The following is a 9,539-nucleotide window of genomic DNA, read 5'->3' as shown; positions in this document are numbered from 1 at the left end:
GATGATGTATCCACCAGTGTGACTGACAGTGATGTATTCACCAGTGTTACTGACAGTCCAGTACAGTGTTACAGACTGGATGTATCCACCAGAGTGATGTAACTACCAGTGTTACTGACAGGTTACAGACTGTGATGTATCCACCATTGTTACATGTCCTGACTGTGATATATCCACCAGTGTTACTCACAGTGATGTACCCACTCGTGTTACTGACAGTGATTTACCCACTAGTGTTACTGTCAGTAACACTAGAGGATACATCACTGTCAGCAACACAACGGGATACATAACTGTCAGTAATACTACATCACAGTCAGTAGCACTGGTGGATAAATCACTGTCACTAATACTGGTGGATACATCACGGTGGATACATCCCAGTCAGTAACACAAGCAGATAATCACTGGCAGTAACACTGGTGGAAACATCACTGTCAGCAACACAAACGGATAATCGGAGGCACTAAGACTGGGAGTTACAGCACAGTCACAGTCAGTAACACTGTTTGGTAATTCACGGTCAGTAACACTAGTGGGCACATCACTGTCAGTAACTCTAGTGGGTACATCATAGTCAGTAACACTGGTGGATATATCACAGTCCGTAGAAGTAACAATGGTGGATAAATCACAGTGGTAGATAAAACACTGTAAGTAACACTGGTGGATATATCACAGTCAGTACATGTAACAATGGTGGATACATCACAGTCTGTAACACTGCACATTGTCAGTAGCACACATGGACACATCACTGTCAGTTACACTGCATGATACATTACTTCGATACATCACTGTAAGCAACACAACTGGATACATAACTGTCAGTATCACCCGTAGATACATCACAGTCACAGTCAGTAACACTGTTTGGTAATTCACGGTCAGTAACACTGGTGGGCACATCACAGTGTTACTGACTATGATGTATCCACCAGTGTTCCTGACCATGATTTACCCACTTTTGTTACTGAAAGTGTTGTACTCACTAGTGTTACTGACAGTGATTATCTGCTTGTGTTACTGACTGGGATGTATCCACCAGTATTAGTGACAGTGATTTATCCACAAGTGTTACGTTACTGACAGTGTTTTATCTACCAGTACAGTGTTGCAGGGTGTGATGTATCAACCAGTCCTACTGACTGTGATGTATTAACCAGTGTTACTGACAGTCCAGTACAGTGTTACAGGCTGTGATGTATCCACCAGGGTTACTGACAGTGATGAACTAACCAGTGTTTCTGACTGTGATGTACCCACTAGTGTCACTGACAGTGATGTACCTGACTGTGATGTATCCTCCAGTGTTACTGACCATGATTTTGTACCCACTAGTGTTCCTGACAGTGATGTACCCAGTTGTGTTACTGACTGTGATTTAACCAGCAGTGTTACTGACTGTTGACAGTGTTGTACCCACTTTTGTTACTGACAGTTTTGTATCCCCATTTGTAACTGACAGTGTCGTACCCACTTGTGTTACAGGCAGTGTTGTACCCAGTTGACTGTGATGTACCCACGTGTGTTACTGACAGTTATGTATCCACCAGTATAATTAGTGACAGTGATTTATCCACAAGTGTTACGTTACTGACAGTGTTTTATCCACCAGTGCAGTGTTCCAGACCGTAATGTATCAACCAGTGCTATTGACTGTGATGTATCCACCAGAGTGATGTAACTACCAGTGTTACTGACAGCGTTGTCTCCACTTGCAGACAGTGTTGTACCCAGCTGTGTTACAGACAGTGTTGTACCAGTTGTGTTACAGACCGTGTTGTATCCACTTGTGTTACAGACAGTGTTGTACCCAGTTGTGTTACAGACAGTGTTGTATCCACTTGTGTTACAGACAGTGTTGTACCTACTTGTGTTACAGACAGTGTTGTACCCACTTGTGTGACTGACAGTGATGTATCCACCAGTGTTACTGACAGTGATGTAGCAAGTTGTGTTACTGACTGTGATGTACCCACCAGTGTTACTGACTGTGATGTATCAACCAGTGTTACTGACTGTGATTTACCCACTAGTGTTACTGACTGTGATGTGTCCACCAGTGTTACTGACAGTGATGAACTCTCCAGTGTTACTGACTGTGATGTACCCAGTGTTACTGACTGTGATGTAACCACTAGGGTTACTGACTGTGATGTACCCACGAGTGTTACTGACTGTGATGTATCAACCAGTGTTACTGACTGTGATGTACCAATTCTGTTACTGACTATGATGTACCCACTAGAGATACTGACTGTGATGTATTAACCAGTGTTACTGAAAGTGATGTATCCACCAGTATCACTGACAGTGTTGTATCCACCAGTATTACAGACAGTTATGTATCCACCAGTATAATTAGTGACAGTGATTTATCCACCAGTTTTACTGACAGTGATGTATCCATTAGTGTTACTGACAGTGATGTATCAACCAGTGTTACTGACTGTGATGTAACCACTAGGGTTACTGACTGTGATGTACCCACGTGTGTTACTGACAGTGATGTATCCAGTTGTGTTGCTGACAGTGATGTATCCAGTTGTGTTGCTGACAGTGATGTATCCACCAGTGTTACTGACTGTGATGTATCTACCAGTGTTACTGACAGTGATTATCTGCTTGTGTTACTGACTGGGATGTATCCACCAGTATTAGTGACAGTGATTTATCCACAAGTGTTACTGACAGTGATGTATCCACCAGTGTTACTGACAGTGATGTACCCACCAGTGTTACTGACAGTGATGTATCCACTAGTGTTACTGACTGTGATGTATCCACGTGTGTTACTGACAGTGATGTATCCAGTTGTGTTGCTGACTGTGATGTGTCCACCAGTGTTACTGACAGTGTTTTATCCACCAGTACAGTGTTACAGACTGTGATGTATCCACCAGTGTTACTGACAATGATGTATCTACCAGTGTTACTGACTGTGATGTATCCACTAGTGTTACTGACTGTGATGTGTCCATGTGTGCTACTGACAGTAATGTATCCACCAGTGTTACTGACTGTGATGTATCCACTAGTGTTACTGACAGTGATGTGTCCATGTGTGTTACTGACAGTGATGTATCCAGCAGTGTTACTGACAGTGATGTATCCACCAGTGTTACTGACTGTGATGTATCCACTAGTGTTACTGACAGTGATGTGTCCATGTGTGTTACTGACAGTGATGTATCCAGCAGTGTTACTGACAGTGATGTATCCACCAGTGTTACTGACTGTGATGTATCCACTAGTGTTACTGACAGTGATGTGTCCATGTGTGTTACTGACAGTGATGTATCCAGCAGTGTTACTGACAGTAATGTATCCAGCAGTGTTACTGACTGTGATGTGTCCACCAGTGCTACTGACTGTGATGTGTCCAAGTGTGTTACTGCCAGTGATGTAACCAGCAGTGTTTCTGACAGTGATGTATCCAGCAGTGTTACTGACTGTGATGTATCCACTGTGATGTGTCCAAGTGTGTTACTGCCAGTGATGTAGCCAGCAGTGTTTCTGACAGTGATGTATCCACCAGTGTAACTGACTGTGATGTATCCACGCGTGTTACTGACAGTGATGTATCCACCAGTGTTACTGACTGTGATGTACCCACCAGTGTTACTGACAGTGCTGAACTCACCAGTGTTACTGACTGTGATGTATCCACCAGTGTTACTGACAGTGATGTATCCAGCAGTGTTACTGACTGTGATGTATCCACCAGTGTTGCTGACAGTGATTTACCCACTAGTGTTACTGACAGTGATGAACTCACCAGTGTTACTGAATGTGATGTATCCACCAGTGTTACTGACTGTGATGTATCCACATGTGCTACTGACAGTGTTGTACCCACTTGTGTTACTGACAGTGATGTATCCACTTGTGTTACTGACGGTGTCGTATCCACCTGAGCTGATGACAGGGTTGTATCCACCTGTGTGACTGACAGTGGTGTACACACCAGTGTAACTGACAGTGATGGACCCACCAGTGTTACTGACAGTGTTTTATCCACCAGTATAGTGTTACAGACAGTGATTTACCCACCAGTGTTACTGACAGTGCTGAACTCACCAGTGTTACTGAATGGGATGTATCCACCAGTGTTACTGCCAGTGATGTATCCACCAGTGTCACTGACAGTGATTTACCCACTCGTGTTACTGACAGTGATGAACTCACCATTGTTACTGAATGTGATGTATCCACCAGTGTTACTGCCTGTGATGTATCCACCAGTGTAACTGACTGTGATGTATCCACCCGTGTTACTGACAGTGATGAACTCACCATTGTTACTGACTGTGATGTATCAACCAGTCCTACTGACTGTGATGTATCCACGTGTGTTACTGACAGTGATGAATCCACCAGTGTAACTGACTGTGATGTATCCACCAGTCTTACTGACTGTGATGTATCCACCGGTGTTACTGACAGTGATTTACCCACCAGTGTTACTGAAAGTGTTGTATCCACTTGTGTTTGACAGTGTTGTATCCGGTTGTGTTACTGACGGTGTTGTATCCACTTGCGTGACTGACAGTGGTGTACCCCCAGTGTTACTGACAGTGATGTATTCCACCAGTACAGTGTTACAGGCTGTGATGTATCAACCAGTACTACTGACTGTGATGTATCCACATGTGCTACTCACAGTGTTGTACCCACTTGTGTGACTGACAGTGGTGTACCCACCAGTGTAACTGACAGTGATGTACCCACCAGTGTTACTGACAGTGATGTATACACCAGTGTTACTGACAGTGATGTATCCACCAGTGTTACTGACAGTGATGTATCCACCAGTGTTATTGACTGTGATGTATCCACTTTTGTTACTGACAGTGATGTATCCACCAGTGTTACTGACTGTGATGTACCCAGTTGTGTTACTGACTGTGATGTACCCACTAGGGTTACTGACAGTGAGGAACTCACCAGTGTTACTGACAGTGATGTATCCACTAGTGTTACTGACAGTGATGTGTCCATGTGTGTTACTGACAGTGATGTATCCAGCAGTGTTACTGACAGTGATGATTCCAGCAGTGTTACTGACTGTGATGTATACACCAGTGTTACTGACAGTGATGAACTCACCAGTGTTACTGACTGTGATGTATCCACCCCCACCAGTGTTACTGACAGTGTTTTATCCACCAGTACAGTGTTACAGGCTGTGATGTATCAATCAGTGCTACTGACTGTGATGTATCCACCAGTGTTACTGACTGTGATGTACCCACGTGTGTTACTGACTGTGATGTATCCACCAGTGTTACTGACAGTGATTTACCCACCAGTGTTACTGACTGTGATGTATCCACTAGTGTTACTGACAGTGATGTATCCAGTTGTGTTGCTGACAGTGATGTATCCACCAATGTTACTGACTGTGATGTGTCCACCAGTGTTACTGACAGGGTTTTATCCACCAGTACAGTGTTACAGGCTGTGATGTATCCATCAGTGCTACTGACTGTGATGTATCCACTAGTGTTACTGACAGTGATTTACCCACTAGTGTTAGTGTTACTGACAGTGATGTATCCACTAATGTTACTGACAGTGATGTACCCACCAGTGTAACTGACTGTGATGTATCCACCAGTGTTACTGACAGAGCGTTACTGACAGTGATGAACTCACCAGTGTCACTGACTGTGATGTATCCACCAGTGTTACTGACTGTGATCTACCCACGTGTGTTACTGACTGTGATGTATTCACCAGTGTTACTGACAGTGATTTACCCACCAGTGTCACTGAAAAGGTTGTATCCACTTGTGTTACTGACAGTGTTGTACCCACTAGAGTTACTGACAGTGTTGTACCCACTTGTGTTACAGACAGTGTTGTACCCACTTGTGTGACTGACAGTGTTGTATCCACTTTTGTTACTGAGTGTTGTACCCGCTAGTGTTACTGACAGTGTTGTATCCACTTGTGTTACAGACAGTGTTGTATCCAGTAGTGTTACTGACAGTGTTGTATCCACTTGTGTTACAGTGACTGTGATGTATCCACCAGTGTTACTGACAGAGCGTTACTGACAGTGATGAACTCACCAGTGTCACTGACTGTGATGTATCCACCAGTGTTACTGACTGTGATGTAACCACCAGTGTTACTGACAGTGATTTACCCGCCAGTGTCACTGAAAGTGTTGTATCCACTTGTGTTACTGACAGTGTTGTACCCACTAGAGTTACTGACAGTGTTGTACCCACTTGTGTAACTGACAGTGTTGTACCCACTTGTGTTACAGACAGTGTTGTACCCACTTGGGTGACTGACAGTGATGTATCCACCAGTGTTACTGACTGTGATGTATGCACCAGTGTTACTGACTGTGATGTATCCAGCAGAGTTACTAACAGTGATGTATCCACGTGTGTTACTGACTGTGATGTATCCAGCAGTGTTACTGACAGTGATGATTCCAGCAGTGTTACTGACTGTGATGTATCCACCAGCGTTACTGACAGTGATGTATCCACCAGTGTTACTGACAGTGATTTACACACCAGTGTCACTGAAAGTGTTGTATCCACTTGTGTTACTGACAGTGTTGTACCCACTAGAGTTACTGACAGTGTTGTACCCACTTGTGTAACTGACAGTGTTGTACCCACTTGTGTTACAGACAGTGTTGTACCCACTTGTGTGACTGACAGTGATGTATCCACCAGTGTTACTGACTGTGATGTAGCCACCAGTGTTACTGACAGTGATGTACCCAGTTGTGTTACTGACTGTGATGTAACCTCTAGGGTTACTGACAGTGATGAACTCACCAGTGTTACTGACAGTGATGTATCCACTAATGTTACTGACAGTGATTGTGTTACTGACTGTGATGTAACCTATGTATCCACCAGTGTTACTGACAGTGATGTATCCACTAATGTTACTGACAGTGATGTATCCACCAGTGTTACTGACAGTGATGTACCAAGTTGTGTTACTGACTTTGATGTACCCACCAGTGTTACTGACTATGATGTACCGACTACAGTTACTGACTGTGCTGTATCCACCAGTGTTACTGACAGTGTTTTATCCACCAGTATAGTGTTACAGGCTGTGATGTATCAACCAGTGCTACGGACTGTGATGTACCCACCAGTGTTACTGACAGTGATGTATCCACCAGTGTTACTGACAGTGATGAACTCACCAGTGTTACTGACTGTTATGTATCCACCAGTGTTACTGACAGTGATTTACCCACCAGTGTTACTGACAGTGATTTACCCACCAGTGTTACTGACAGTGATTTACCCACCAGTGTTACTGACAGTGATTTACCCACCAGTGTTACTGACAGTGATTTACCCACCAGTGTTACTGACTGTGATGTACCCACCAGTGTTACTGACTGTGAGGTATCCACTGACTGTGGTGTATCCACCAGTGTTACTGACAGTGTTTTATCCACCAGTATAGGGTTACAGGCTGTGATGTATCAACCAGTGCTACTGACTGTGATGTATCCACCAGGGTTACTGACTGTGATGTATCCACCAGTGTTAGTGACAGTGATTTACCCACCAGTGTTACTGAAAGGGTTGTATCCACTTGTGTTACTGACAGTGTTGTACTCACTTGTGTTACAGACAGTGTTGTACCCACTGGTGTGACTGACAGTGATGTATCCACCAGTGTTACTGACAGTGATGTACCCACCAGTGTTACTGACAGTGATTGACAGTGATGTATCCACCAGTGTTACTGACAGTGATGTACCCACCAGTGTTACTGACAGTGATTGACAGTGATGTATCCACCAGTGTTACTGACAGTGATGTATCCAGCAGAGTTACTGACAGTGATGTGTCCACGTGTGTTACTGACAGTGATGTATCCAGCAGTGTTACTGAATGTGATGTATCCACCAGTGTTACTGACAGTGATGTACCCACCAGTGTTACTGACAGTGATTGACAGTGATGTATCCACCAGTGTTACTGACAGTGATGTATCCACTTTGACTGTGATGTATCCACTTTTGTTACTAACAGTGATGTATCCACCAGTGTTACTGACTGTGATGTATCCAGCAGAGTTACTGACAGTGATGTGTCCACGTGTGTTACTGACAGTGATGTACCAAGTTGTGTTACTGACTATGATATGTATCCACCAGTGCTATTGACAGTGATGAACTCACCAGTGTTACTGACTGTGATGTATCCACCAGTGTAACTGACTCTGACAGTGTTGTACCCACTTGTGTTACAGACAGTGTTGTACCACTGACTGTGATGTATCCACCAGTGTTACTGACTGTGATGTATCCAGCAGAGTTACTGACAGTGATGTATCCACCAGTGTTACTGACAGTGATGTGTCCACGTGTGTTACTGACAGTGATGTACCAAGTTGTGTTACTGACTATGATGTGCCCGCTACAGTTACTGACTGTGCTGTATCCACCAGTGTTACTGACAGTTTTTTATCCACCAGTATAGTGTTACAGGCTGTGATGTATCAACCAGTGCTACGGACTGTGATGTATCAACCAGTGCTACGGACTGTGATGTATCAACCAGTGCTACGGACTGTGATGTATCAACCAGTGCTACGGACTGTGATGTATCAACCAGTGCTACGGACTGTGATGTACCCACCAGTGTTACTGACAGTGATTGACAGTGATGTATCCACCAGTGTTACTGACAGTGATGTGTCCACGTGTGTTACTGACAGTGATGTATCCAGCAGTGTTACTGAATGTGATGTATCCACCAGTGTTACTGACAGTGATGTGTCCACGTGTGTTACTAACTGTGATTGACAGTGATGTATCCAGCAGTGTTACTGACTGTGATGTGTCCACCAGTGTTACTGACAGTGTTTTATCCACCAGTATAGGGTTACAGGCTGTGATGTATCAACCAGTGCTACTGACTGTGATGTATCCACCAGGGTTACTGACTGTGATGTATCCACCAGTGTTATTGACTGTGATACAGTGTTGTACCCACTTGTGTTACAGACAGTGTTGTACCCACTTGTGTGACTGACAGTGATGTATCCACCAGTGTTTCTGACAGTGATGTACCAAGTTGTGTTACTGACTATGATGTGCCCACTACAGTTACTGACTGTGCTGTATCCACCAGTGTTACTGACAGTTTTTTATCCACCAGTATAGTGTTACAGGCTGTGATGTATCAACCAGTACTACTGACTGTGATGTATCCACCAGTGTTTCTGACTGTGATGTACCCACCAGTGTTACTGACAGTGATGTACCCACCAGTGTTACTGACTGTGATGTATCCACCAGTGTTACTGACAGTGATGTATCCACTTGTGTTACTGACAGTGTTGTACCAACCAGTGTTACTGACAGTGATGAACTCACCAGTGTTACTGACTGTGATGTATCCACCAGTGTTACTGACTGTGATGTACCCAGTTGTGTTACTGACTGTGATGTACCAACCAGTGTTACTGACAGTGATGAACTCACCAGTGTTACTGACTGTGATGTATCCACCAGTGTTACTGACAGTGAT

This window comes from Mizuhopecten yessoensis, unplaced genomic scaffold, assembly GCF_002113885.1.
Source record: "Mizuhopecten yessoensis strain PY_sf001 unplaced genomic scaffold, ASM211388v2 scaffold4663, whole genome shotgun sequence".
NCBI lineage: Eukaryota > Metazoa > Mollusca > Bivalvia > Pectinida > Pectinidae > Mizuhopecten > Mizuhopecten yessoensis.
This window is presented reverse-complemented; position numbering follows the sequence as displayed.